This window comes from Scyliorhinus torazame, chromosome 12 (genome assembly GCF_047496885.1).
Source record: "Scyliorhinus torazame isolate Kashiwa2021f chromosome 12, sScyTor2.1, whole genome shotgun sequence".
NCBI classification, from domain to species: domain Eukaryota; kingdom Metazoa; phylum Chordata; class Chondrichthyes; order Carcharhiniformes; family Scyliorhinidae; genus Scyliorhinus; species Scyliorhinus torazame.
The window spans coordinates 123019861-123044765 of NC_092718.1; positions in this window are offsets into that span (position 1 = coordinate 123019861).

The window sequence follows — 24905 nt, forward strand, 5'->3', positions numbered from 1 at the left end:
ATAACGCCTCCATTATTTCTTGAGCTATCTCCTTTAGAACTCTAGGATTTAGCCCATCTGGGCCCGGAGATTTATCAATTTTTAGACCTCTTAGTTTCGCTCGCACATTCTCCTTTGTGATGGCTATCATATTCAACTCTGCCCCCTGACTCTCCTGAATTGTTGGAATATTACTCATGCCTTCTACTGTGAAGACTGACGCAAAGTACCTATTTAGTTCCTCAGCTATTTCCTTGTCTACCATCACTAGATTACCAGCGTCATTTTGGAGCGGCCCAATGTCAACTTTGGCCTCCCGTTTGTTTTTAATGTATTTAAAGAAACTTTTACAATTGGAGCGTAGCAATTGTGAACCCACGATTAAAAAAAATAGAGATCGAGGGAAAACAGTGAATTATAGAACAGAAAGCCGAAGGCTGTTATTCGAGAATCCAGCATCAAAGTTTATGTAGTTTAACACTTGAAAACAGTGGGATGATCTGACAGTGAACGGATGGATGTATTCATCGTAAATCATGCTCTTTCGAACGTACTGGAATACTTTGAGGATGTAATGGGCAGACATGATAACGTGGGACCACTGTATGGAGTTTGATTGTAAATGGAGTTGATATTCCACAAAGTACATGCGAGGCATTCGGACGTAAAATTAAAGCTCATGGGATTACGGGCAATGTACTCAAATGGATAGAAGACACGTTGGCAGATAGGATGCATAACAAAACGAATTAACGGGTATTTCTCTGTGGGCAGTGCTGGGTATAGTGCCAATTATAATGTATTTTAATTATTTAGATTAGGGAATAAAATGAAGTATCTCCAAATTTGCACCTGACAGACGAATTCACAGATCCTTCAGATCCTTGTTTTGGTTAAGATATGTGGGCAAATCAATGGCAGTTGGAGTACACTGTGGATAACTGATACGTTGTCAATTTTGGTAGAAAAATGGATAAGCATACTATTATCTCAGTGGAAATAGATTAGAAGAAGGGAGTGTCAACCGGGACACGTGTGACCCCGTACATCAAGCACGGGGGATATAACAGACAACAAATAAGGCAAATAGGATATTGGCCTGCATAGCGAGAGGGGAAAAATACAGTTTTCGGGGTGTCCTGGTGCAATTATACAGGGCCAGTGTGCGACAACACCTGGAATATTAGTGCAATTTTGGTCTACTAAGCTGAGGGAGAATGTTCTTGCTCTCGACGAAGTGCGCTGAAATGTTACCAGATTATATCCTGGAATCGCGGGATGGACATATGAGGAGAGATTGATTTGCTGAGGATTGCAAAAAAAATGAAAATCGCTTATTGTCACAAGTCGGCTTCAAATGAAGTCACTGTGAAAAGCCCCTACTCGCCACATTGCGGCACCTGTTCTGGGAGGCTAGTACGGGAATTGTATTCGCTGTAGTTCAGAAGAATTAGCAAATATGCCATAGCAAACGCAGTGCATGCAGCAGCACATAGTAGCACAGTGGTTAGCACCGTTCCTTCACAGCGCCAGGGTCCCAAGTTCGATTCTTGTCTGGGTCACTGTCTGTGCGGAGTCTGCATGTTCTCCAACTGTGAGCGTGCGTTTCCTCCGCGTTCTTCGGTTTCCTCCCGCAACTCCCGAAAGACATACTTGTTCAGGGAATTGTGCCAGAACAGGCGCACGAGTATGGTAATCAGGGGCATTGCACAGTGACTTCATTGCACTGTCAGTGTCAGCCTATTGTGACAATAATAAAGTTAACTATTATTACATTTCGACAGGACCAGAGAGGGGAGATATAAAAGATGTTCCGATGGTTTGATTGTTCAGAATCAGCAGTCATTGTATGGATATATGCGGCAGGTTATTTAGGAAATAATGAGAATATATTCCTTCACCCAGTGATTCTTGAGCCTGCAGAATTAGTTACCACCGGCAGTCATTGAGTGTTGAACATTGTCAGCTGTGTTCTCCATTTATGAGCCTAAGTGTTGACGCAGGGAAGGATTCGTGCAATTCCACGACAGAAAAACTGGCACCGCAACTGAATGATACAGCGACTGTCAAGGGGCTGGCGCCGACGCCACGTGGAACCCAATCAATTCCAAATGGAATTGGTGCGTGATTGGCCAGATTCGCGATTGACACTCAGGAGGCTGATATGCTGTAGCCGCATATAGACATTTCACACCCCAGACACACACCATCCCAGCCAACAGGATGGCAGCTAGATGTGCGGCCCCCGCTTCACAGATGTCGAGCTGGAGATCCTACAGAATGACGTGGAGGAAAGGCGGGCGACACTGTACACCGGCCCGGGAAGGAGGCTGCCAGCCTCCATTATTCACCGACTGGGTGCATGTGGCAGAGGCAGTCAGCACCTAAAATATCACCGGCCAGCCGGAACTGCTGTGCAGGAATACACTGCACGAAGTCCTCACGCCGGCGGTCGGAAACATTCTGCGCCTGGTACCAACACCCGTCCCGCACAGCGGTGACCGCCTCCCCTCCCCAAGAATGCGGCCGAAACTCCACCATGCATCAAATGCCGTCACCCACACCGGCCGCCATGCGAGACTGCCCTGTCCGGTTGCTCTGTTCGCCAAGGATGCCAGCGAGCACCCCCTGCGCTGCATGCATCCAACTAACAGCGTTGATTTTTGATTTCCCACCCTGCCCGCGGAGAAGGCCGACAATAACCACCTGGAGCGCGAGAAAACTGGAGGGGGACTGCCCTCAGCCAGTGACGCATCCTGAGCCCCTCACTCTCACCCTGTGCCGACCAGCGACGACAATACTGACATAGACGGAGCAACATGCATCTGCCCCAAGCCAACCTGGATCACGTGTCACTGGATAACACCGATTTCCCGTCACAGCTGTATTCAACACGCTCCACCATTCCAGAGAGACGGACCTCATTTGAACACTTTAGTGAAGAGACGTCTCGACACGCATTGGTGAACACCGCCCTGCTGCTCCGGTACATAGTGTGGATGAAGTAACTCCCGAGCAGGCGATGGTCGGAGAGCGGGCCAACTTCAGGGAGTTTGCTCATGAAGATGCGTTTCTGGAGAAGAAGTCGCAGAGCCAGGGACGACATGGGGGTAGTCGCATGCATCGATTACCTGCAGATGCAAATGCAAGAGTCCAACCATGTGCTGGAGCAAGATGTCGTGCGGACCATGTGGGCGACACACCAAAGCGGCATGTGGCGTCAAAGGCGGATGCCTTGGGAACGAGGTTTTTTGCTATGGATCAGAAATGTCCAAAGCCTGGAGGACTGTTTGCAGGCGCTGGCCGAATAATGAGGACCAGGCTGCCCTCTCACGGGCAGCCGTGTGCCAGAGACGCCTTTACATTGCACCGGACCTTCTGTGCTTGGTCTAATTCGCATTGGGCCATCACTGAAAACGTCGGCAATACTGTACAGGCGCTGGCAGATATGGTGCACGTCCACAGGTAGGTGGGCCAGTCGCAGAGGGGAGGTGCCAAAGTTACTTACTGAAGTGGCACAAAGCCAGAGGTTGGTGAACGAGTGGCAGCATGGTGTTGGGCAGTGACAGAGGTGATGGTCCACACGTGTGCTCCATGGCCAGGAGCATGCCGACTTGGTCGATTTCTAGACAGGGCCTGCAGTACAAGTAGCACTAGTGGCGTTGGCGCATCAAGGTGTAACTCGGCTCGCACACCCTTCCCTTGGATTTGCCCAAGGCCATCGGGCACTCCAGGGATTAGAAGGTCACGTGGGCCATGCCAGTGACGCACTCAGGGGTCGGAACACTGCAGTGCCCGGACTCCGGTCTCCTCACCCTGGCAGACGTGTTGTAAGTGGGCAGAACAGGGCGACACCATTTCCCCGTGACAGCCAACAGTATCTGGCTCATCCAAGTCTGGTCGCCCAGATGTCCGGCAACGTGTACACATGTCGCAAGTTGGAATCGCAGCAGGCCGTCTCCACAGCTAATATAAATCTAGAGATCGACCAGGCACAATGTTAGGGCCCGGAAAGCCAGAAACTTACTCACCAGTTAGGTTGGGATGGGTGCAGGGTACAGTATAGTGACAAGGGCTATGGCAGTTATGTGTAAATATTTATACACATTAATTATCTTTACACACTGTTGCAATCTGCCTCAGTGCTCTGTCATGGATGTCAAGGGTGGGATGGGCTTGAGTGGCCGGAGATCGGGCGTGTTGGCAGGGTTGGGGGGGGGGGGGGGGGGGGTGGTGGGGGGGGGGGAGCGGGGGGGGGGGGGGGACATTCGGTTTTGGTGGCATGGACTCCCCACCTTGCTCTGTGATCCAGAACACCGCCTCCCCAAGAATTCGATGGAATGAGCAGCTCACATGAAGTGATCACCCAGGTGGATGCTGGATGTGCAACCGTGGGCTCGAGTCAGAAGTTGTCAACCATGTGAATCACCACATCCTATTCGTGCGGGTGGATATCATACTCCATCCCGTGATCCGGCTCAATGTTACTCCGAACGAGGGCCCACATCTCCGTAGTGCCGTGTGGTGTACCACACCGGGGCATGCAGCCGCTTGGGGGGTTGAAGGTTGGGAGTCGCCAGGGAAGAGGCGATACAGGGAGTGGGTAGGATGCGATGTCCATGCTCCTGACCAGGAGTCCCTCTCTGTCGTCGTTAATCTGGAGGCGATCACAGCGTCCCATGCGCATTTGCCCTGGTTCAAATGTCGTGCAGGATTCCGTGCCTTCCTGGGACCCATGTCCTGCCCATTCCTGTCTACATGGTGTGAAATGCCGCCCTAACATTGTGGGTTCTTCCGTGCCCAACCAAGTCTCACCGAGTACACGGTGACCCCAGTTGGCACTGCGGCCCCATTCACGCACCTCTGGCCGTTTAGGTACACAGTGGGAGCCTCTGGCTCTAGTGCCGCCATTGCCAGAGGTATAGTCCGCGTGAGCACTCTCGTGCCGCCATCGGGGCTACAGAGGGCATTTTCCTTGGTGACCACCTAATGCTGTGTGGCGGTTGGCGGCCGGACAGTGAGAGGGTATGGCAGTGGTTGGATTGCAGGTGTGTGGGCTGGGTCAATCCATAGGGCCCTTTGAACTCTGGAGAACCAAGGCCAGAGCGGCTGTCCTGCGGGGTGCACAGCAAAATGGATGCCTTGCAGTCCGTAGCAGTGGTGCTCCATTCGTGGACACCGCGCCAGTCATGTGGAACGGGACACACCAACCCCACGGCCCGTCACCCCATCATATCCCACCCCACGTGACAGCCAGCACTCCAATCCAGCCAGCCCGACCAATGTCCGGCCTAGCAGCCCACTGTCACTGTTCTTCGTGTCCTACCTACTCTTTCTCCCACATCAAGCACGGCGCCACTATCATGGCTTTTAAATGCACCCGTTACCCTCGCTTTAGGAATACGCCCATGTGTCGGTGAAGAATCGTGAAAGCCCCGTAGAATACTAGGTCGGGACTGCTAATGTAATGCCAACGGCATTTACTGCACGTGTGTTCTGGAACGCATTGACGCTGCTGTATAGATGACAGGGAATTTTGATTTGGCGTGAATTAATTCCCGCCATGATTTCAGCATCAGAACCGATTCTCCACCCAGTTCCCTTGCACAATTCCCGATTCGGCCATTGTAGAAATCTGGCATGCTGAATGTCTTCTTCACAATATTGTCCACCTGTGACTCCAGTTTCAAGGAAATATGAAACTGTAACCCTATATCTCTTTATTCTGTAGCTGTCACCAACCCGCTACCATTAACTGAGTGGGTACTGCCCTGATTTTATCTACCAAAATGCATCGCCTCGCATGTATCCAAATTAGACTCCACATGCCATTCAACAGCTCACTGGCCCATTTGGTGAAGATCCTGTTGCAATCTTATATAAACGTCTTCACTATTCACTATGCCACCAATCTTGGTGTCAGCTACAGACTTACTGACAATGCCTCCTACATTTTCATCCAATTCATTAATATATATGACAAATAACAGTGGACCCAGCACCTATCCCTGAGGCATCCGCTGGTCACAGGCCTCCAGTTTGAAAAGCAGCACTCCACAATCAACCTTTCGCTTCGGTCGCCAAGCCAATTTTGTATCCAATTGGCTATCTGACCCTGGATTCTGTGACAATTAACATTTTGCAACAACCTACCATGTGGTACCTTGTCAAAGGCCTTGCTAAAGTCCATATAGACAACGTTGACCGCAATGCCATCATCTACCTTTTTGGTTGCCCCTTCAAAAAACTTAAATCATATTAGTGATAATTCCCTTACAAAGCCACGCTGACTTTCCCAAATTAACCCTTGCCTGTCTACATTGCTGCAGATCCTGTCTCTCAGAATACCTTCTGACAGTTTGCCCACTACAGAAGTAAGGGTAACCGGTCTGTATTGAACAGGCTTTTCCCCAATGCCCTTCTTAAACAAGGGCACAACATGTTCTACCTTCCAAATTCAGGCACCACTCCTGTGGCTGTCGCTGATTCAAATATCTCAGCTAGGGGGCCTGAAATTTCCTCCGTAGCCTCCCACAACGCCGTAGAATACATTTCGTCAGGTCCCGGGCATTTATCTATCTAATGGCACTTTAATACCTCCAGCATATCCTTCTCTGTAATATGTACACTCCTCAAGACATCACTTTTTATTTCTCCAATTTCGCTAACATTCGTGTATTTTTGAACAGTAACTACTGACGAGAAATATTAATTTAGGCCTATCCCATCCCTTGTGGATCTGCACGTTGATGACTTTAGTGTCACAAGTCGGCTTTTATTAACACAGCAACGAAGTTAATGTGAAAAGTCCCTAGTCGCCACATTCCGGCGCCTGTTCGGGTACACTGAGGGAGAATTCAGAATGTCCAATTCATCTAGCAAGCACGCACTTCGGGACTTGTGGGAGGAAACCGGAGCAAGACAGCAATTCGCATTCGGCTGCAAGCTAAGGAGGCAGGGACACATCGTATCTCTTATCAAATATCGTCCATACACCCTGTGCTTCCATTGTTCTTGTTGATTCATTCTCCCTGAAGTTTCAAACTGTGGCTGGGGCCATGGTTCCCCAGCACTGGTGTTCTATTAAATGTCACCAAGCCAGAAAAAGAAGCATGCATCTCCTGATTACGCCACCCTTGATTTGATGATCTGAACACTCGGAGGATCTGCGGGCACATAGCCAACGTCAGCATTTTGAAGGACTAACAGGAATAGTACAAAGGCGGAAGACTCGACGTTTCAATAACGAAAACTTAATGCTGATGAGAGACGCTGGGGTAGGACGTCAGAGAAGACAAGCCCAGAGGAGCAAACCTTGCAAGATAATGAAGCAAGGGCTGTATTTACTCCAAACCATGGGTTTTGTGACCTCTCATATACGGGAGGGAAGTGCATTAAACATTCAGCGCTGTAAGGTTCAATTGAATACCAGTATGATCAGACACTATAGACATGAATAAAGAATAAATTGTCTGAGACTTCAGTTAGTGATTCTTTGTCCATTAACTCCGTTACCATCGTTGGAAGACGGGAGTGTCAACATTTTGACGACCCTTGATGTGGGTTTCGACAAGAACTGTTGAGAATTTACTCCAAAGTCGAACTTACAAGGTTTTTATTCTCTGATATTTGCGCTGAGCCAAAGTGAAAGGGCAATCTCCCCCAAGTGACGGCCAGTATTCCAGTGGGTGAACGAGAGTTCAGGTACGTAAACAGTAATTGGAAAACAGTCAAGGGATCCTGCTACGGTCACATGATGTCCAAACAACAGAGATATCAGACAAACAGCAAGGCCATTACAAATTAAGGAATGGACTGTGAGGATGTGGTCCGAATTCATGTGAAGCAGTAATAGCTCAAATGTATTGATTACGCCAAAAAGGCATTAGCCGGCCGTAGGTTACCCGGACAGATACATTTAGAAGAAGCTGAGCCGAGCTGAGCTCGCCATTGTGATAATTAAGACTATATTAATTGTCAGTTGCTTCAGACAGTTGGATCTTGAGTCACTGTCCCGGTGGAGTTTGCACATTCTTCCCGTATGTGCGTGGTTTTCACTCCCACAAGCCAAAGATGTGCAGGTTACGTGGATTGGCTACGCTAAATTGCCCCTTAATTGGCAAACAAATAATTGGATATTCTCAATTTTTTTTTAAAGGGAGTTAAATTAAGTCGCAGGCGAAATGGCACATGGAGACAGGAAATAGATGTCCTGAAGCAGGAAAAGTTGGAATTGAGACAATCAGCATTTCAAGGGGAGAAGAGAGTTCAGACGAACGTCATAAATTAAATTCGGGTTAAAGCGCAGTTTGGAGGACAATCAGGAGCAAACTATTAGCGAAAGCGATTGTGCCAATCAGAATATTGTGAAACTCACGGAGAAATGTGTCAGTTTACAGGCAGCAGTTAAGGTTTGATGTACGACGAACACGGAAGGCAGACATGAAACCTCAGACCGTACAAAGTGTCAACCCGAAATAGATAAACTTAGGTCTGAGTGCAATTCCAGGAAGGTATGATATGCGCTTCCGATGACGCGGAGGAAAATGGAAATAATGAGGCAAATGGCAAGGTGGTAGACGGAAAATAGGATCAGGCGGAACAGAGAGAACTGGAACCAGAGTGAGATTATGACCGTGGCTTGGGGCCTCCTCTACCTTGGATGGAGAACGCAATACACTCAGGGACATTTGGACCCATCCCCAAAAACCAGGTAACTCCCCAACGTACTGATCCAAATGCCGCAAACGTTCTGCAGCCCAAACATACAGCAAACCATTAACTCGGTTATCATAATTAGCGAGGAGGGTCCAAATGTGCGAACAATCCTTCGATCCCTTCGATCTCTTTTTTAGTTCATGAGTCAACACCGAGCATGTCATGAACTCGATGATGGAGAAGAACAGAAACGCTTGTTTATGTGTTTATTTGCCTTTGTCCAGTCTGACATGGGAGTGGAATATTTCAGCATATCAAGAATGCCATATTAGCTGTTGTAGGTTTTAGTGGGGGACTACCATGGTCAGACTGAATGACTGCAGACAGAGGAAGGGGAAGCACCAACAGCATGTGTCAGTTTTTTATGGGCAGCATTATATGGCGTACGCGGGACAAACCTGAATTGTCAGCATGTCGTGACCACGCACACCACTATATGAACCAGCACACTTGTATCAAGCTTCGACGAGTGCAGCAGGAAAGCATGTGAGCAAGACATAACAATCATTCTGAGGCCGGCGTATTAGGATGTATACACGAGCATGCAAGAAGGAAGTTCAAGAAATATTAAAGGAAATGGTTGTTAAGGAAGGGCCATGACATGTATTTGGGAATCATGATCAGGATTCAATATGGATAAACGTCGTTCGGGGCAAGGAGTGCTTTTGATCAACGCAAAGGGACCTTCATATCCAAAGGACGATCCCATAGGCAGATGTCGCCGTCGGAATCAAAATATCAATCAGGGAAGGAGCTCGCGGCAAAATGGCGCATCCCCAAAGAACAAGTGTTATAACTGCAGTCGTTTCGGTCTCTGTGCCAGGGAAGGCCGAGCATCTCGCCCATCTCAGGAGCGGGGGCAGAAGTGGACCATAGTATCCTGACCGTGGCAGGACTTCAGGAATTGGGCCGGCCATCTGCCTGTATGGCGCCAATGGCAGGGAGCAACTAGCATACCACATTGCACCCTGGACTGCTGGGGTAAAACAACAATGCACAATGGTGTCAGGTCAATCCGGTTGAAGGGTAATGCCATATGGCATAATATTGGAAGACCACAAGTAGATGGTGAGTTTGACGCCGCTCGACTTAATTGTTATGTGATGCTGGGGGATACCATAACCCACTTAACACTTCCAGAGGACTATACCCATCACAGCACAGTGCGCTATTTCACAGGTCGCTCGCACAAGAGGTCCGAAAAGGACACATTAAAATTCAGGCTGGAGGACCTTGTCTGGAACCACCCAGCCACATTAGTAAATTTACGTTCCTAAGCAGCATATATTCTCGGCTTTCATCCTGTGAGAAAGTGTGATTTCTTCTGTTCAGATTCATCTGTGGATGATAATTGTTTTACAGACTGTTATAAATTTATATATATTCATTTGCGGGATTTGTGCATTTCTGGTTAGGCCAGCACTTATTGCCCATCCGACGTTGCCCTTTAGAAGGTGGTGCTGAGCTGCCTTCTTGAACACTGCAATCCTTGAGCTGGATGTACACGCACTGTGCTTTTGGGGAGGGAGTTCCAGGATTCTCCCGAGCAAAAATGAAGGAACGGCGTAATATTTCGAAATCAGCATGGTGAGTGACCTGGAGGGGAATGACCAGCTGCTGGGGTTCCCAGGTATCTGCTGCTCTTGTCTTGCTAGATTATAGTGGAAATGCAATTGTACATGCAGAAACAGGAGAGAATGTTGGACACGGTTAATGACGCAAAATGACGTGCCAATCGAAATGTATATTCACATGATGGCGCAATAAATGTGAAGTATGTTGTAGTTAACCATGTCAAGCAATTTAGGGGTAGCCACTGAAGAAATTATCCTATAATATAACATATGGTCATTGTATAACTGTGTGCAAATTATCACACGACCCGGATTGGGATTCCTGCATGCTAAATGAACCTGATGATGATTATCTTTATGATCCAATGCATTCCACTTAAATAATAAAGGGGGGGGGGATATAGTTGGGTGGTCAAAAACAATAATCACTCAAAGCATAATGGAAAATATAGACACCCTTCTAAGCATCAGAATTACAAATGGCCTGAGGTTGTGCTTTAGTCTGCAGTTGGAATAAAAACCTATGCGAAACCAGACTTCTGACTATGTGCTACAATTTGGGTCGCTTCACCTTTTGTCGCTTAAAATGATAATATTGATAGAAAACAAAAGAGCAGATGTGTCCTCGTTACGCAGCCCTTGGACGGATGATCTCAACATCATGAAGATCATGGGCAGATAAGCACCATCAGTGCTTTGAAGAATGAACAGGAACACTGAAACTTTCAAGGCTTCGAAGTCTCCAGATTGACATCCGAGGAGAAATCGTTGAGAATGAAGACAGTGAGTTCGGAATCAGTGAAGAAAAGACCAGCGGAGTGATCTTGGCAAGTTGATCCCGAACAGCTGGTATCCAAGCCCAATACGTGAGTCTTTTGACCGAACACAGACAAGTGTTTTTTATAATACAGAGAGGCCCATGAGACAATTGAATACTTGCATCTTCAAACACGCTTGTTATGACTAAATAATCAATTGTACCAGATTTTAGGTTGTCCAGTTGACAACTTTGGGAGACGGTACAAGTCAAAAATATAATTATGAGAAACATATGCTAAATCTGCAGTCCAATTTGTGAGCCAGCACCTAAAGTACAGAGCAATATAAGCAGCACGATATAAGCCCGCAAATATCTTCATTCGTGAATGCCGTTCTAAATAATCAAGATGATATTCTAAATAGCACGTTATAACCATCAAAAAAAAGAATCACATTTTGTCCTGGACTCAGTAATTCTCATCGTTCTATGATAGATATCTAGAATCGCATTAAAACGCCGTTTAATGCAGAATGAAAAAGATATTTTCATGTGGGTGGGAATTTCAAAACAGAGAACCATACATAAAATGTTGTCAGTCACCATACGCGGAATAGCTGTGATTTCAGGCGGAATATCTGTATTGATCACCACAGTGGACTTTCAAATCATTGCCAATGGTTCGTTCAGTTAATATGATGGATGCAATTCATTATAATATAATGAAATTGCCGTTTATTCTCTCAACGAAGGGCGAGAATAATAGCACCTGATGAATAAACAGTTCTTTTTGTCTAAATCGTCGAAATACTGCATCTGTGATATTTAAAAAGGCGCCTTTCTGCCGCAAACCAGAATGTAGAACATCCCAAAACTGTCCTTCATAAATTGTATGACTTACTTCTCTTGCATTGATTCAGCTGGTCCTCTGAAATCAAATTTTAGTTGAATAATTCTTATTGAAGTTACACTATTACCACTGACCCATAATACTTCATGCCGGTATATTTTTTCAAATTTAGTTCAGTGAGTTGTTTGGTGTTTGAGTTATCTGGAGTGTGTGCAGAAGCATATAACAGGAAAACCCAAGATTAATATCCTTGAGCTTTAGATGTGCGAATGGCTGTTGGACCTCTGTTAAGGTAAAAATAGGAATGAACGGAATTGGAAGAATAACGTTCATGTTTCTTTCACTTCTGGGCGACAGAACTACAGATATTTGGTAATTCATGGACGCAGAGTCCATGGTATAACACATCGACGAAAATTTGTAAAATTATGGACACTGCTGCTTATTTGTACTGCACTGATTGGACCTCAGGTTAAATATTGTGTACAATTGTTGGAACATCTCTGTAGAAAAATATGAATGCTTAGGAGCGAGCGTTGAAGATCTTATTTATCAGAATGTTACAATGAAGGGCAGCACGGTGGCACAATGATTAGCAGTGCTGCCTCACAGCGTCGTCCTCACAGGTTCGATCCCGGGTCTGGGTCACTGCCCGTGTGGAGTTTGTACGTTCTCCTCATGTTTGCGTGGGTTCCACACAACCCACAACCCAAAGACGTGCAAGTGAGGTGAACTGGCCACGTTAAATTGTCCTTTAATTCGCAAATAAATAATTGGGTACTCGAAATTTAGTAAAAAAAGAACGCTGCCCTAAGGAAAATTAGGAAGTCTCCGGCCGTCGTGATTCTCTATTCCCGCTGATAGCCCTGCTCCTCTCGCTGGTATGCTGGCGTCGGTTGACTGCCATGGGAATGTGCACTGGATCACTACTGCCAGTGCGGGGCATTACATGTGGCTTTTCAAATAGCTACATATTTAGTATCTGTTCTTGTAGCCTTCAGGTTAGTGCCATTAGAGTAATGATTTTGTTGTTAAAAATTATCTATTTCATCACCTCCAAGACGATGCATCTATCACCTTTCTTTAAAGACAAGATAACCCTCATTTGCCTTAAATGTTGCTAGAGAACTAACGTCCAAATTAATGTACGGCACAAAGTCCTACCAATGTAAAAATGCTTCTCCAATTTACCAACTAAAATACACGTCACAAAATGTTATCTTCATTTTCTCTGTTCTGGCTTCAACGTAAATATTCAATCTGCTCTATTAACTCCGGAGATGCAGGGATGGATTCTCTAGGACTGCAGCAGCCTTTTTCTCGTCCGTGTGCCGTGTGGGATTATCTTCACTACCCACCGCCTACCGCAGCCAATTTAACATTGTAACCAACCGATGCTGCCATGAAACCTGCTGCTGGGGTTGAGCTGCTGGCGGGAAATTTAAATCAGAACGAGTGTCGCAGGCGAACTCCAGGCGAATGGAACAAATAACTGTCTGGTATGCTGTTACTGTTTTCCCAGTATCTTATGCATATTTACAGGGCATGCAACTGGTGGGTTGAGTAGAAATGTCCGTTTCGCAAGATGTGGGTTTAAATTGTTGATGACAATTGGGTCTTCATGACCGAAAACGATGTGTTTCTATTTGGGTTCATGAGATAAAGCCGATTGTACTTAACCAAAACGCACATTTCTCGATTAATCGACAAATAATTGCGACGACACTTATCATTGGAAAGGGCTGTAATCATTTTCTATTTTGCTGGGTATTCCGTTCGGCCATTTTCGTGGATAATTAGTTGTTTCCAGCAATAACGTATATACATGAAAACGTATTTGAGCACAGTGCGGGGGTGGGGGGGGGGGGGGGGGGTCAGCGTTTTTTACACTGAAAGATATTAGCGGAAAGGTTGGATTTATTTTATTTAACGGGCAATTTAACGGGGCCAATCCACATAGCTGCACATCTTTGTGTCGTGAGGCTGAGATTCAAGCAGGCACGGGGAGAATGTGAAAAATCCACATGGACAGTGAGAGGGCCCGTACCACGGTCAAGTCAGGATTTGCGGCTTCGTGAGGCAGCAGTGCGAGCCATTGCGCCACCATCCTGGCCCAGTCGGATATACAACAGTCGATGAAAATGTTGTTCTCTATTGCTGAGGTTACCTTTTAAAATTTACCACAAAGTATATTATACTCCGTGGTGGGATTTGCACCGGTGGACAAAAGCCGCAGCATTTAATTTCGTAGCTTTGTGAAATTATGCAGAAGGCAATCTCTGCAAGAACACAGAAAAAAAACCCTGAAAATCGGACAGATCAAAGATAAACGTTGAACTGCAGTCTGAGGCGCCGCTGGAGAAGGACAAATCTGGACCTTTAACAGCAAATGACCATTTCACTAATTCTGCACCACGCTTTGAACACCGGTTCGATGAGTGCCCGGGATTTTGGTAACGCACTGCGTACGTTTGCTAGTAATAGCAGAATATGTCATGCCAGATGTTTCTACCTCTGTACATGTTTCAGTATCCCTAGTTGCCTCTCTTTCTCTACCTCCTTCCTTATTTTTGTTGCACACACAAGCATGCCGACATACACATATAGACAAATACAAGTATACGCGGTGCCTGAAAAACCATGCGTGGAAGTTATTCATGAGTATCTCACCCGTTTCTTCTAAATATTCTTTGGTATCTTGTAGTTCTGGAAAAATAAATGAACGCAAATGAATACCTGAGCTTGCTGGAAATGTAGAGGATATTCGCAATAGCACAGCAAAGGCACTGCATTCAGTATTGCTACCCTTAGTTCAGCAGGGGCAAAAGTGCCCTTAAGCCGAATTCCTCGGCTGATGGAATTCAGCGGTTACTTTATGAGGAAGAGTTGGTCTGGTTTGGTCAAATGGCAGTTTAGGAGAAATAAGAAAATATATGACTGAAATACATTTCATTCGAAGGAGACTTTAAAGGTTGGATGCTGAGGGAGCTGCCCACTCATGACGAAGTCATGACGTACGCACATAATCTCAGAAGATCGTGTTTTCAATTTCAGATGAGGAGAATCATGCAGTTATTCTATCCGACGTTTCTGATGGTAGTAATATCCTCTTGAGTCGAGCAATTGAGGCTGCGTTATTTAATGTCCGCAATGCTTCTTGAAACAGGTTTGACGAGGGTAACGGGCAAGGCGGCCGGTGGGGCGGTGTAAACGAACATCAGCAATGATTAATTGGCAGCGTGGTTAAAAATTAGGAATTATCCTGGACTATTCCCATGTCTCATGTTCTTGTGCTTATTTGAGCTGAGTTTAATTTTGATATATTTGGAATTCATGTCTCATTCTTGCAAAGTCTCCACAAAACGATGGTTTCAAATGCACCATCCGTAATATATTAATCCTAGTCTGATCATTTTGGATTAAAAGTACGATGGCCTAACATTGTTTTCTGATTGACCAATCCATAGAAGGCAGCGAATAGCTACAGCGCAGAAGGAGGCAGATCTACATCCAAGACAAACCTGCTCTAACTTGGGACAAAACGTCCTCGCATTGAATTACTGTTTATTTAACTGCACACACTTCTCAGCAGTACAGTTAGTACTATCTGATATCCATATTATCTCTAAAGAGTGCATTATGTGGACATGTGGAACATTTATTTTTTGTTGCAGCTGTATGGATACGAAGTATTGGCGGGATTATCTTACTGTGCTTCGTTCAATGGCGGTGGAACTCTCTGTTGGACGTCTGCATTTCCCATTGAAACCACGTCACCCCACCGGGAGCACCGCAGGAGGGGTAGCACTGCCAGTGGGAAAGAAAATACCGACGACTGGAGAATCCTTGTCTTCACCTCCCGCAATTTTCAGAACATTTCACTGTAAAGGTTCAAGTGTTTTTTTCCTTCAGAATATCAACTATTCATCTTTCAAATATGTTGTCTGAACTAGCATCAACCATACGCTCAGACATTCTCATTCCACAAAATAACCACGTGCTGTGTGTAAAGTGTTTTGATTTACATGTCGCTCTTGGGCGGGAGTCCGTGGGCCCTAAAGTATGGGTTTCTCGGCAGCCACTCATCCGCCGCTGGTCAACGTGATTTCAATATTGAAGCCATCCCACGCTGTTGGGAAACCCAGGCGTGGGAGTGTGCTGTCAATGGGAAAAGAGAATGCCAACGGCCAGAGAATTCATGTTCTTACTTCTGTAGCGTTTCCTTTAAATTCGTAACTCCTGGTTGTGGATCCTTCCGCAATGAAACAAAATATTCTCGCTTAATATATCTGCTAGCATGAGCTCTTTTGTTTCACGATCTCGATTCCCCTGCGCTCCGGCTGCATGTTCCTCAGTGGCGCCTTGTTCTGTCGCGGCGGGATACTTTATTTACATCAATGGTCTTTCTGAACCTACTGTACGCCGGTGGGAGGACGAAGGACGGTAAGCGACGCCTGCACGCACAGAGAACATCAACGGTCAGATAATTCTAGCGCATTCGATATTCAATCTCACCGCTCCTTTCACTGGTGTTTAACTTCTTAAGTGTCTCTATTTTTTCAGTCTTGATGAGAGATAAGCTAGATATGAAAATTAATTCTGCGCCTCTCCAGTAACTGTGTTCGACCTGCCCCGTGCATCCGAAACGGTATACTTTGCTTTTTTGTCACACTACGAGAGCAGTCAGTTCTGAAATGCACGGGGCGCAATCTACACGAAACGGAGAAGAGTTGCGTGATTCCAGGAAATCTCCCGATCCAAAAATCCCCCCCCCCCCCCCCCCCCACTCCACCTTCCCCAGCACAAACCGTTATAGAAAGGTCCCGGACGGAACTCTGCGCAGGAAATACCAGAGTTACACCCAACTGGCACCAGCAGTGCCCGGCTGTTATTCCACTCAGAGGGCAGGTGCCTGGTGCTGAGAAACACCTGGGGGACATCCTTGAGTGCAGTCCAGTGCACGACTGGCAAATGTTTATGGAGACTAGCAGTTAATGGCGCATGCCGGAAATCTCCAATGCGGCAGTTAGATTATACGCCTTTATCATACCTCGGGAACGCATAATTAAAGTGAGACTCGTTGTCTTATTCTAATATGCAGATTTGCGAGAAAGTAATGTCGTCCACAATAGGCCTGGATACACATGATGACGTATCGTCAGATTGAATTAGTTAATACGCAGTTTAGAGAGTGGGCAACTCTTTGACATGAATTCTCCCGTTATCACATTCGTATTCCATTTTTGCTGCGCTGAATTTCGGGCGGAAGGTCTCCGGTAGAAGCCGCCCACAGTGTATGTTGATGAGTATTCTGATCAGTAAAAATAAGGAGTTACTTGAGGGAAGTCGATAAAGCGCCCAATGTGTAGCTGCACTATCGAAGAGACTGAGCAAGAGAAAAGGTGCGTGAAGGGAGGGGGCGGAAGAAATTCTTCAATTAAACTTTCTGCAGTCATGGAAGTTTTCCATTTTCCTATTTATTTCACACTTTTAGGTCTACTCACTTTAATATGTTCGTGCATTTAACAAATCGGATTGACATATGCTGCCTGGAGGTTGGGCATGTATTTAATTCGAAAGATTTTACTCGACCAGCATGTCTTAAATTCAATCACTACAAAACAATGTTCTTTCTCGATTTGCGTTTAGAATGATGGGTCAAATCCAAGGATACAAAGATGATTTAAGTACGGCAGCAGAGTTTTTCAAGTGACCTAATAGTTTAAAGGCTAGCTCACTAGAGCTGAAGGATCGAGCAATTGAGAAGTTATTTTCAAACTAATTAGAATCCAGTCAATGGAGAAATGACAAGCTTGCACTAACAACGGATATCAATGGAATCAAAGAATGTGACAAATGGAAAGCAACAACGGGCAATATTTATGAGGACTAGTGTGATGACAGAGCTTTGGACATATTTTTTAAAAGCACAAAAAGAGGAGGGGTAAATTCGAACAGTAATTTCTGCTACAATCATGTGCGAAAAAAGAAATCTCAGCAGACTGGAAATCCAATAAAAATCGACCTCGACTCCAGAGAGAGAGAAGGGGCAATTGGAATCACATTTCGTCTTGCATTTGCAGACAAGTATCACATCAATGTTCAGAGAGAAAGGTTTCATTTCTGCTGTGAATGGATGGCACGACGAATGATTCTTTCAAGCAGCAAGTTATTAGACAGCTGTCGTTTCCGGGTTGCTCAGCATACACACGTCTGATTAAAAGGCGTTGGTGAAGGAACTCGATTATGCCAAGTAAATTTGTTGTCACATAAATATATGTACAAAAGTAAGTTACTCCAAGTGCGTGACGAGTCAGCAAATCATGTAGGACTGTTAAGGTATTGTGGGCGAATTTAACACTGGTAGCCTAATGTGGAAAATGTGAACTTTCCTCCTTTGGCAAAAGGAATGGAAAGAACAAAAAGTATATAAATGGAGAGAGAGAGAGGAAATTTATGGAGCAGGCTTTTACTAGCACCCTAGTACATTAATCGCAAAACAAAGCAGCGTTGGTTGCAGAAATTCGGCATGCAAAATGCATTTAATCCAAGGCAAATTACACAAAAAAGCAACAGAATACAGCTTCAGATTTGCGGCGTTATACTTATAGCAAAGTTGGAGCATTGTACACATTTTGTTTTTATTTTGCCCCGCCAATCCATGATAGTTAGAATTAAGTTGTATGCTGTTCAGTTAAATTACCCTTGAACTACGCTTCTGGTCATTTGATCATGTTTGGAGGAAAGGTTGGACAGATATTCCGCATACACTTTGAAGTTCAGCTGAATGAGAGCTGATGTTTTGCAGCCGTCCTCTTTCCCTGGGATAAATACAGAGATATATTCATAGATACATAGAAGATAGGAACAGAAGTAGGCCTTTTTACCCTTCGGGCCTGCTCTGCCATTCATCACGATAATGGCTGATCATCCAACTCAATAGCCTAATCGTGCTTTCTCCCCATACCTTTGGCCCCGTTCGCGCAAAGTGCTATATCTAGCCGCCTCTTGAATGTATGCAATGTTTTAACATCAACCAGTTGGAGTGGTGATGAATTCCACAGGCTCACCACTCTTTGGGTGAAGAAATATCACCTCATCTCCGTCCGAAATGGTTCATCCTGAATCCTCAGACTGTGACACTGGTCCTGGACACAGCGACCATTGCGACCATCGGCCCTGCATCTACCCTGTCTAGTTCTGTTCGAATTTGGTAAGTCTCTATGAGACCTCCTACATTTTTCGTAACTGCAGCGGGAACAATCCTAACCTAGTAAATTTATCTTAATATGATCGTCACGCCATCCCTGGAATCAGTTTGGTAAACGGTCGCTGCACTCCCTCGAGAGCAAGAACGTGCTTCCTCAGAAAAGGAAACCAAAACTGCACACACTATTCGTGGTGTCACAAAGTTATCATCAAGTCGTTGTATAATTGCAGCAGCACATCCCTGCTTATGTACTCGAAACCTCTGGCAATGATGGTCAACATACCATGAGCTTTCTTTAACGCCTGCTGAACCTGCATGCTTACCTTCAGCGATTGGTGCACGAGGACGCACAGGTCCCGCTGCACACTCCCCTCTCCCAATTTACAACCATTTACACAGGAATCTGTCTTCCCATTTTTGCTTCCAATGTTAATAACCTCACACTTCTCCAAATTATACTGCATCTGCCATTGATTTACCCACTCCCCCAACCTGTCCAGATCATGCTGCAGGATCTCTGCATCCTATTGGTAGTTCACCCTCCCACCCAACTTGGTATCATCTGCAAACTTTGAGTTGTTGCATTTTATTCCCTCATTCAAATCGTTAATTCATATTTTCAATAGTTGGGGTACCTGCATCGATCCATGTGGCAGCCCACTAGTTACTGCCTGCCAATGTGAAAAGGACACATTAATTCCTACTCCTTCTTTCCTCGCTGCCTACCAGTTTTCTATATACCTCAATACACTCAACCCCCACCCCACAATCCCAGGTGCTGTAATTTTCCACAATAATTTCTTATGCGGGACTTTGTTAAACAACTTCTTAAAATCCAAGAATACCACACAGACTGGCTACCCCTTGTCAACTGTACTGGTTACATCTTCAAAGAATTCCAACAGATTTGTCCAGCATGATTTCCCTCAACAAATCCATGCTCACTCTTATTGATCCTCCCCCCCCCCCCCCCCACTGCTTTCTAAATGTTCCGCTATGAAGTCCGAGATAATGGGTCCACAAATTTCCCCACAACCGACGTTAGGCTTATTGGTCTATAATTATCTGTTTTTTTTCTGTACCTACCTGTTCCACAGTCTATAGAACCCCAGGTGATGACCACCAATGCATCCACTGCCTGCAGAGCCACCTCCTGAAGGCCGGTGAGCCATACGTCAGTGGTAGGGAAATTACTGGAGAGAATATTTCGAGACAGGGCCTACTCCCATTTGGAAGCAAATGGATGTATTAGTGAGAGGCAGCATGGGTGTGTGAAGAAACGGTCGTGTCTCACTAACTTGATAGAGCTTTTCGAAGAGGTCACAAAGATGATTGATGCAGGTAGGCAGTGGATGTTGTCTATGTGGACTTCAGTAAGGCCTTTGCCAATGTCCCTCATGGTAGTTTGGTGCAGAAGGTGTAGTTACACGGGATCAGGGGTGCGCTGGCAAGGTGGATACAGAGCTGTCTAGGAGGCAGAGCGTAGCAATGGAAGGGCGCTTTTCTAATTGGAGGGCTGTGACTTGTGGTGTTCCCCATGGCTCAGTGATGGGACCTTTGCTGATCGTCGTATATATAAATGGTTTGGAGGAAAAAGTAACTGGTCTGATTAGTAAGTTTGCAAACAACATAAAGGTTGGTGGAATTGTGGTTAGCGATGAGGACTGTCAGGGGATACAGCAGGATTTAGGCCGTTTGGAGACTTCGGCGGAGAAATGGCAAAGGGAGTTTAATACGGACAAATGTGAGGTAATGCTTTTTGGAAGGTCTAATGCAGGTAGGAAATATACAGTGAATGGTAAAACCCGCAAGAGTATTGAATGTCAGAGAAATCTAGACGTACAGGTCCACAGGTCACTGAAAGGGGCAGGACAGGTGGGGAAGCCAGTCAAGAAGGCATACGGCATGCTTGCCTTCAAGGGCCGGGGCATTGAGTATGAGAATTGGCAAGTCATGTTGTAGAAGTATAGAACCTGAGTTAGGAAACACTTGGAGTATAGTGTTCAATTCTGGTCGCCACACTACCAGAAGGATGTGGAGGCTTTAGAGAGGGTGCAGAAGAGATTTACCAGGATGTTTTTGGTATGGAGGGCATTATCTTTGAGGAGCGGTTGCATAAACACGGTTTTTTCTCATTGGAACGAAGGGGGTTGAGGGGCGACCTGATAGAGGTCTACAAAATTATGAGGGGCATTGACAGAGTGGATAGTCAGAGGCTATTCCCCAGGGTAGAGGGGTCAATTACTACGGGGCAGAGATTTAAGGAGCGAGGGGCAAGGTTTAGAGTAGATGTACGAGGCAACTGTTTTACACAGAGGGTAGAAGATGCCTGGAACTCGCTGCCGGAGGAGGTGGTGGAAGCAGGGACGATAGTGGCATTTAAGGAGCATCTTGACAAATACATGAATAGGATGTGAATAGGGGGATACGGACCCAGGAAGTGTAGTAGAGTGTAGTTTAGTCGGGCAACATGGTCGGCACGGATTAGAAGGGCCGAAGCGCCTGTTCCTGTGCTGTACTTTTCTTTGTTCACTCTGGAATGCCCATTATCAGGCCCTCCGGATTTGTCCGTCTTGAATCGCGGCAATTATTCCAGCACCATTTCTCTGTTAATATTGATCTCCCCCGGTTCTTCCCTCTCATTAAACCTTTCATTCTCCATTTCTGGTATCTGATGTGTGTCCTCCTTTGTGAAGAAAGTACCAAAGTACGTATTCAAATGCTCACAAGTTCTTTGTCCCTTGTTATGCATTCCACTTTTTCTGCCTGTAGGGGGCATGCATTTGTCTTTGCCAATCTGTTTCTCTTCACATATCTATAAAAACTCTTCGTGCCAGTCTTTATGTTCCCTACACTACCTTTCGTACTGTATTTCCCCTTCTTCTTCACTCCTGTCATCCTTCTTTGCTGAATTCGAAACTGCTCCCAATCCTCAAAGCTATTATTTTTCTCTGCCAACCTGTAGGCTTCTTCCTTGGATCGGATACTATTCCTAATTTCCGTTGTACGCCATATCATAGATTGTCAGAGATTATCATAGAATTTACAGTGCAGCAGGAGGTCATTCGGCCCATCGAGTCTGCACCGGCTCTTGGAAAGAGCACCCTACCCAAGGACACCTCCACCCTATCACCATAACCCAGCAAACCCACACAACACTAAGGGCAATTTTGGACACTATGGTCAATTTATCATGGCCAATCCACCTAACCTGCACATCTTTGGACTGTGGGAGGAAACCGGAGCACCCGGAGGAAACGCACGCACACAGAGGATGTGCAGACTCCGCACAGACAGTGACCCAAGCCGGAATCAAACCTGGGACCCTGGCGCTGTGAAGCAATTGTGCTATCCACAATGCTACCGTGCTGCCCTCTAACCCATTTAGCTTTTGTGTCAGAAAGGAATGAACAGTTGCCGCAGTTCCCCCATGCGTTCCTTGAGTGTTTGCCATTGCCGATCCATTGCCATCCCTTAAAGTAACGTTCCACAAGCTATCATGGCCAACTCACGCCTCATATCTTCATTGTTTCCTTTGTCGAGATGTAGCAGAGCAGTCTCCGGTCAGCTACTTCACTCTCTATCTTGACAACAAAAGTCTATCAAGTTATTCTCGTTCATACCAGATTGGCAATGATCCCCTTCTCAGTCCCCAGTCTAAGACGGTCTGCTCTCTAGTTGGTTCCTTCACATATTGATCAAGAAACCCATCCCGTATACACTTCAGAAATTCCTCCTCTCGGTCAGTGTGGCTATTTTTATTTGCTCAATATATCTGAAGATTGAAACCACCCATGATCACCGATATTCCTTTAATACATGAATCTCTAATGTCATTTTAATGCCATTCCCAACATCACCACCGCAGTTGGGGGGACTATATATGAAAGCCACCAATGTTTTATGCCCCTTGATACCCATACAGACTCTACACTGTCAGAGCGAATATCCTTTGTGACGTTTGTGTTAGTTTCCCCTTGAACCAGCAGTGCATCGCCACCACTGTTATTCTATGCCTGTCCTTCCTAAATACTGAATACCCTGCGACATTCGGTTCCCATCCGTGGTTACCCTGCAGCCATGTTTCAGTGATCCCAATTATATCGTACACATTTGTATCTAGCAGCGCTATTAGTTCACCCATTTTAATGCAAATGTTCCGTCCATTAAGGCACCGAGCCTTTAAGTTTTTCTTTTTCACATTGTTTGTCTTTCTCCCAATATTTTTCGCTTCCGCACTATTTCAATTTTTGCACTTGTTTTCTCCACCTCTCACTTTTCTTGTTCCCTTTTCTACCTATTGTTTTTGCCATTGCTCCGTATTTATCTGACTACATGCAGAGGTTTCCAACCCACTGGCAGACTAATTATACCCTCCCAAACCGCGCTAACAAATAGACCCTCTTGGACATCAAACCCAGTCCTGCCCAGGTTTAACCCGTCCATTCTGTGCACGTCTCACCTTCCGCAGAACCAGTCTCAATGCCCCAGGAATATGAAACCCTCCCCCTGGCACCATCACTTCAGCTACTTATGCTTCCAATATATCCTGTCATTTCTACTCTGACTAGCACGTGGCACCGGTAGTAATACCGAGATCACTACCTTTGAGATCCGATTTCTTAAATTCCTTCCTAATTCCCTGAATTCTACTTTTAGGACCTCATCCCTTTTTCCCCCTATGTCGTTTGTACCGATGTGTACGGCGACCACTGGCTGTTCACCCTTCCCCTCCAGAATGTACTGTATCCCCTCCGAGACATCGTTGACACTCGCGCCAGGGAGGCAATATACCGTCCCGGAGTCTCGTTTGTGGCCACAGAAACGTCTGTCTATCCACTTATAAATGAGCCTGCTATAACTATCGCACTGGCACATTTATTACCCCTGCCCCCTAAAGCAGAATCAACCGTGCTGCCAGGAGTATGGCTGTTGCTGTCTTCCACTGAGCGGACATTTCCCTGAGCAGTATCAATAACGGTATGTATGTTCTGCAGGGTAATGGAGATTCCTGTGCTACCTGCCTAACTCTTTTGCTCTGCCTGGTGGTCACACATTCCCTTCCTGCCTGCGGAGTCTGAGCCTGCGGTGTGACCCCCACACTGTCCGTGCTGCCCACCATGCTCTTCGCCTTCTGGAAGCTCCACAGTGTCCGAAACCGCCGCTCCAGCTCTGATACTCGAGCTTCCAGGAGGTCTGACGGGAGATGCATCCGGCACACTTGCTGACCCTGCGGTCTGAAACGATCGCCAGTCTGCCACATGGAGTAAGAGCAGCAAACTACGGCGGAGAACTCTGCTGACATATCTTTCATTAAACCTTTGTAATTAAACTTTTAAAATATGTGTATTGTGTCACATTATATCCCAATGTCTCCTGTTCTATCCATTTAGCTTTCTTTTTTTTCTTTCTTTTATAAATTGTGTACTTAGCGCTCTTGATCTGAAATCAAATTTAAAATCGTAATTTAAATCAGCAACCCAACATATTTGCAACTTTAACCCACTCTCCATTTCAGCCATCAGGTCGCAGTCACCTGTGACGTCACTTTACTGTTTGTTTCAAATTCTAAAACAAACAAAAGTCTCACCTGGCTCCTCTCCGCCGCTGGAAGGTAAGAGAAGGCCCCCAATCTCGCACTGTATTTATCCTCAGTGCCTGTAGAGTTGACCCTCGCAACTTCGGCTCCTCTGCGCTCCCGAAATGTAAGTGACGGCCCGAGCCTCGTGTTGTATTTACCCTCCGTGCAAGTAGAGCTGTCCCTCGCACGTCCCGCCCCTCTCCTCTCCCGTAAAGTAAGTCGTTCGTTTAGTGCTG